Genomic DNA, 7,546 nt, shown 5'->3' on the forward strand with positions numbered 1-7,546 from the left:
TTGAACAACCTTCAGAAAGTTTTGAATCCGAAGGACAACTTCAAAAATTTAAATTCAAAAATGCTACTATAGCAGCACTTGTTTTGAATTCGAAAAATTCCTATGCCAGGATGATCTATAGGTTTTGTATAGTTTTGAAAAACCTTTAAAAAGTTTTGAATCCGATTCAGTTTTTCGTAATAACGAATTCAAAAATGCTACTACAGGTTGACGCCTCAGTAGCACTTTCACCAAATTCAACGGAAACGATGCCATTTCGTAGTCTAGGTTATGTATCGTTTTGAACAACCTTCAGAAAGTTTTGAATCCGAAGGACAACTTCAAAAATTCAAATTCTAAAATGCTACTATAGCAGCACTTGTTTTGAATTCGAAAAATTCCTATGCCAGGATGATCTATGGGTTTTGTATAGTTTTGAACAACCTTTAAAAAGTTTTGAATCCGATTCAGTTTTTCGTAATACCGAATTCAAAAATGCTACTACAGGTTGACGCCTCAGTAGCACTTTCACCAAATTCTCCGGAAACGACGCCATTTCGTAGTCTAGGTTATGTATCGTTTTGAACAACCTTCAGAAAGTTTTGAATCCGAAGGACAACTTCAAAAATTCAAATTCAAAAATGCTACTATAGCAGCACTTGTTTTGAATTCGAAAAATTCCTATGCCAGGATGATCTATTGGTTTTGTATAGTTTTGAACAATCTTTAAAAAGTTTTGAATCCGATTCAGTTTTTCGTAATAACGAATTCAAAAATGCTACTACAGGTTGACGCCTCAGTAGCACTTTCACCAAATTCAACGGAAACGATGCCATTTCGTAGTCTAGGTTATGTATCGTTTTGAACAACCTTCAGAAAGTTTTGAATCCGAAGGACAACTTCAAAAATTCAAATTCAAAAATGCTACTATAGCAGCACTTGTTTTGAATTCGAAAAATTCCTATGCCAGGATGATCTATGGGTTTTGTATAGTTTTGAACAATCTTTAAAAAGTTTTGAATCCGATTCAGTTTTTCGTAATAACGAATTCAAAAATGCTACTACAGGTTGACGCCTCAGTAGCACTTTCACCAAAATCAACGGAAACGATGCCATTTCGTAGTCTAGGTTATGTATCGTTTTGAACAACCTTCAGAAAGTTTTGAATCCGAAGGACAACTTCAAAAATTCAAATTCAAAAATGCTACTATAGCAGCACTTGTTTTCAATTCGAAAAATTCCTATGCCAGGATGATCTATGGGTTTTGTATAGTTTTGAACAATCTTTAAAAAGTTTTGAATCCGATTCAGTTTTTCGTAATAACGAATTCAAAAATGCTACTACAGGTTGACGCCTCAGTAACACTTTCACCAAATTCAACGGAAACGATGCCATTTCGTAGTCTAGGTTATGTATCGTTTTGAACAACCTTCAGAAAGTTTTGAATCCGAAGGACAACTTCAAAAATTCAAATTCAAAAATGCTACTATAGGAGCACTTGTTTTGAATTCGAAAAATTCATATGCCAGGATGATCTATTGGTTTTGTATAGTTTTGAACAACCTTTAAAAAGTTTTGAATCCGATTCAGTTTTTCGTAATAACGAATTCAAAAATGCTACTACAGGTTGACGCCTCAGTAGCACTTTCACCAAATTCAACGGAAACGATGCCATTTCGTAGTCTAGGTTATGTATCGTTTTGAACAACCTTCAGAAAGTTTTGAATCCGAAGGACAACTTCAAAAATTCAAATTCTAAAATGCTACTATAGCAGCACTTGTTTTGAATTAAAAATTCCTATGCCAGGATGATCTATGGGTTTTGTATAGTTTTGAACAACCTTTAAAAAGTTTTGAATCCGATTCAGTTTTTCGTAATAACGAATTCAAAAATGCTACTACAGGTTGACGCCTCAGTAGCACTTTCACCAAATTCAACGGAAACGATGCCATTTCGTAGTCTAGGTTATGTATCGTTTTGAACAACCTTCAGAAAGTTTTGAATCCGAAGGACAACTTCAAAAATTTAAATTCAAAAATGCTACTATAGCAGCACTTGTTTTGAATTCGAAAAATTCCTATGCCAAGATGATCTATGGGTTTTGTATAGTTTTGAAAAACCTTTAAAAAGTTTTGAATCCGATTCAGTTTTTCGTAATAACGAATTCAAAAATGCTACTACAGGTTGACGCCTCAGTAGCACTTTCACCAAATTCAACGGAAACGATGCCATTTCGTAGTCTAGGTTATGTATCGTTTTGAACAACCTTCAGAAAGTTTTGAATCCGAAGGACAACTTCAAAAATTCAAATTCAAAAATGCTACTATAGCAGCACTTGTTTTGAATTCGAAAAATTCCTATGCCAGGATGATCTATGGGTTTTGTATAGTTTTGAACAACCTTTAAAAAGTTTTGAATCCGATTCAGTTTTTCGTAATAACGAATTCAAAAATGCTACTACAGGTTGACGCCTCAGTAGCACTTTCACCAAATTCAACGGAAACGATGCCATTTCGTAGTCTAGGTTATGTATCCTTTTGAACAACCTTCAGAAAGTTTTGAATCCGAAGGACAACTTCAAAAATTCAAATTCAAAAATGCTACTATAGCAGCACTTGTTTTGAATTCGAAAAATTCCTATGCCAGGATGATCTATGGGTTTTGTATAGTTTTGAACAATCTTTAAAAAGTTTTGAATCCGATTCAGTTTTTCGTAATAACGAATTCAAAAATGCTACTACAGGTTGACGCCTCAGAAGCACTTTCACCAAATTCAACGGAAACGATGCCATTTCGTAGTCTAGGTTATGTATCGTTTTGAACAACCTTCATAAAGTTTTGAATCCGAAGGACAACTTCAAAAATTCAAATTCAAAAATGCTACTATAGCAGCACTTGTTTTGAATTCGAAAAATTCCTATGCCAGGATGATCTATGGGTTTTGTATAGTTTTGAACAACCTTTAAAAAGTTTTGAATCCGATTCAGTTTTTCGAATTCAAAAATGCTACTACAGGTTGACGCCTCAGTAGCACTTTCACCAAATTCAACGGAAACGATGCCATTTCGTAGTCTAGGTTATGTATCGTTTTGAACAACCTTCAGAAAGTTTTGAATCCGAAGGACAACTTCAAAAATTCAAATTCAAAAATGCTACTATAGCAGCACTTGTTTTGAATTCGAAAAATTCCTATGCCAGGATGATCTATGGGTTTTGTATAGTTTTGAACAACCTTTAAAAAGTTTTGAATCCGATTCAGTTTTTCGTAATAACGAATTCAAAAATGCTACTACAGGTTGACGCCTCAGTAGCACTTTCACCAAATTCAACGGAAACGATGCCATTTCGTAGTCTAGGTTATGTATCGTTTTGAACAACCTTCAGAAAGTTTTGAATCCGAAGGACAACTTCAAAAATTCAAATTCAAAAATGCTACTATAGCAGCACTTGTTTTGAATTCGAAAAATTCCTATGCCAGGATGATCTATGGGTTTTGTATAGTTTTGAACAATCTTTAAAAAGTTTTGAATCCGATTCAGTTTTTCGTAATAACGAATTCAAAAATGCTACTACAGGTTGACGCCTCAGTAGCACTTTCACCAAATTCAACGGAAACGATGCCATTTCGTAGTCTAGGTTATGTATCGTTTTGAACAACCTTCAGAAAGTTTTGAATCCGAAGGACAACTTCAAAAATTCAAATTCAAAAATGCTACTATAGCAGCACTTGTTTTCAATTCGAAAAATTCCTATGCCAGGATGATCTATGGGTTTTGTATAGTTTTGAACAATCTTTAAAAAGTTTTGAATCCGATTCAGTTTTTCGTAATAACGAATTCAAAAATGCTACTACAGGTTGACGCCTCAGTAACACTTTCACCAAATTCAACGGAAACGATGCCATTTCGTAGTTTAGGTTATGTATCGTTTTGAACAACCTTCAGAAAGTTTTGAATCCGAAGGACAACTTCAAAAATTCAAATTCAAAAATGTTACTATAGCAGCACTTGTTTTGAATTCGAAAAATTCATATGCCAGGATGATCTATTGGTTTTGTATAGTTTTGAACAACCTTTAAAAAGTTTTGAATCCGATTCAGTTTTTCGTAATAACGAATTCAAAAATGCTACTACAGGTTGACGCCTCAGTAGCACTTTCACCAAATTCAACGGAAACGATGCCATTTCGTAGTCTAGGTTATGTATCGTTTTGAACAACCTTCAGAAAGTTTTGAATCCGAAGGACAACTTCAAAAATTCAAATTCAAAAATCCTACTATAGCAGCACTTGTTTTGAATTCGAAAAATTCCTATGCCAGGATGATCTATGGGTTTTGTATAGTTTTGAACAACCTTTAAAAAGTTTTGAATCCGATTCAGTTTTTCGTAATAACGAATTCAAAAATGCTACTACAGGTTGACGCCTCAGTAGCACTTTCACCAAATTCAACGGAAAGGATGCCATTTCGTAGTCTAGGTTATGTATCGTTTTGAACAACCTTCAGAAAGTTTTGAATCCGAAGGACAACTTCAAAAATTTAAATTCAAAAATGCTACTATAGCAGCACTTGTTTTGAATTCGAAAAATTCCTATGCCAGGATGATCTATGGGTTTTGTATAGTTTTGAAAAACCTTTAAAAAGTTTTGAATCCGATTCAGTTTTTCGTAATAACGAATTCAAAAATGCTACTACAGGTTGACGCCTCAGTAGCACTTTCACCAAATTCAACGGAAACGATGCCATTTCGTAGTCTAGGTTATGTATCGTTTTGAACAACCTTCAGAAAGTTTTGAATCCGAAGGACAACTTCAAAAATTCAAATTCTAAAATGCTACTATAGCAGCACTTGTTTTGAATTCGAAAAATGCCTATGCCAGGATGATCTATGGGTTTTGTATAGTTTTGAACAACCTTTAAAAAGTTTTGAATCCGATTCAGTTTTTCGTAATAACGAATTCAAAAATGCTACTACAGGTTGACGCCTCAGTAGCACTTTCACCAAATTTAACGGAAACGATGTCATTTCGTAGTCTAGGTTATGTATCGTTTTGAACAACCTTCAGAAAGTTTTGAATCCGAAGGACAACTTCAAAAATTCAAATTCTAAAATGCTACCATAGCAGCACTTGTTTTGAATTCGAAAAATTCCTATGCCAGGATGATCTATGGGTTTTGTATAGTTTTGAACAACCTTTAAAAAGTTTTGAATCCGATTCAGTTTTTCGTAATACCGAATTCAAAAATGCTACTACAGGTTGACGCCTCAGTAGCACTTTCACCAAATTCTCCGGAAACGACGCCATTTCGTAGTCTAGGTTATGTATCGTTTTGAACAACCTTCAGAAAGTTTTGAATCCGAAGGACAACTTCAAAAATTCAAATTCAAAAATGCTACTATAGCAGCACTTGTTTTGAATTCGAAAAATTCCTATGCCAGGATGATCTATTGGTTTTGTATAGTTTTGAACAATCTTTAAAAAGTTTTGAATCCGATTCAGTTTTTCGTAATAACCAATTCAAAAATGCTACTACAGGTTGACGCCTCAGTAGCACTTTCACCAAATTCAACGGAAACGATGCCATTTCGTAGTCTAGGTTATGTATCGTTTTGAACAACCTTCAGAAAGTTTTGAATCCGAAGGACAACTTCAAAAATTCAAATTCAAAAATGCTACTATAGCAGCACTTGTTTTGAATTCGAAAAATTCCTATGCCAGGATGATCTATGGGTTTTGTATAGTTTTGAACAATCTTTAAAAAGTTTTGAATCCGATTCAGTTTTTCGTAATAACGAATTCAAAAATGCTACTACAGGTTGACGCCTCAGTAGCACTTTCACCAAAATCAACGGAAACGATGCCATTTCGTAGTCTAGATTATGTATCGTTTTGAACAACCTTCAGAAAGTTTTGAATCCGAAGGACAACTTCAAAAATTCAAATTCAAAAATGCTACTATAGCAGCACTTGTTTTCAATTCGAAAAATTCCTATGCCAGGATGATCTATGGGTTTTGTATAGTTTTGAACAATCTTTAAAAAGTTTTGAATCCGATTCAGTTTTTCGTAATAACGAATTCAAAAATGCTACTACAGGTTGACGCCTCAGTAACACTTTCACCAAATTCAACGGAAACGATGCCATTTCGTAGTCTAGGTTATGTATCGTTTTGAACAACCTTCAGAAAGTTTTGAATCCGAAGGACAACTTCAAAAATTCAAATTCAAAAATGCTACTATAGGAGCACTTGTTTTGAATTCGAAAAATTCATATGCCAGGATGATCTATTGGTTTTGTATAGTTTTGAACAACCTTTAAAAAGTTTTGAATCCGATTCAGTTTTTCGTAATAACGAATTCAAAAATGCTACTACAGGTTGACGCCTCAGTAGCACTTTCACCAAATTCAACGGAAACGATGCCATTTCGTAGTCTAGGTTATGTATCGTTTTGAACAACCTTCATAAAGTTTTGAATCCGAAGGACAACTTCAAAAATTCAAATTCTAAAATGCTACTATAGCAGCACTTGTTTTGAATTAAAAATTCCTATGCCAGGATGATCTATGGGTTTTGTATAGTTTTGAACAACCTTTAAAAAGTTTTGAATCCGATTCAGTTTTTCGTAATAACGAATTCAAAAATGCTACTACAGGTTGACGCCTCAGTAGCACTTTCACCAAATTCAACGGAAACGATGCCATTTCGTAGTCTAGGTTATGTATCGTTTTGAACAACCTTCAGAAAGTTTTGAATCCGAAGGACAACTTCAAAAATTTAAATTCAAAAATGCTACTATAGCAGCACTTGTTTTGAATTCGAAAAATTCCTATGCCAGGATGATCTATGGGTTTTGTATAGTTTTGAAAAACCTTTAAAAAGTTTTGAATCCGATTCAGTTTTTCGTAATAACGAATTCAAAAATGCTACTACAGGTTGACGCCTCAGTAGCACTTTCACCAAATTCAACGGAAACGATGCCATTTCGTAGTCTAGGTTATGTATCGTTTTGAACAACCTTCAGAAAGTTTTGAATCCGAAGGACAACTTCAAAAATTCAAATTCAAAAATGCTACTATAGCAGCACTTGTTTTGAATTCGAAAAATTCCTATGCCAGGATGATCTATGGGTTTTGTATAGTTTTGAACAACCTTTAAAAAGTTTTGAATCCGATTCAGTTTTTCGTAATAACGAATTCAAAAATGCTACTACAGGTTGACGCCTCAGTAGCACTTTCACCAAATTCAACGGAAACGATGCCATTTCGTAGTCTAGGTTATGTATCGTTTTGAACAACCTTCAGAAAGTTTTGAATCCGAAGGACAACTTCAAAAATTCAAATTCAAAAATGCTACTATAGCAGCACTTGTTTTGAATTCGAAAAATTCCTATGCCAGGATGATCTATGGGTTTTGTATAGTTTTGAACAATCTTTAAAAAGTTTTGAATCCGATTCAGTTTTTCGTAATAACGAATTCAAAAATGCTACTACAGGTTGACGCCTCAGAAGCACTTTCACCAAATTCAACGGAAACGATGCCATTTCGTAGTCTAGGTTATGTATCG

Source organism: Lepisma saccharinum, chromosome 5 (genome assembly GCF_977018435.1).
Source record: "Lepisma saccharinum chromosome 5, izLepSacc3.1, whole genome shotgun sequence".
NCBI lineage: Eukaryota > Metazoa > Arthropoda > Insecta > Zygentoma > Lepismatidae > Lepisma > Lepisma saccharinum.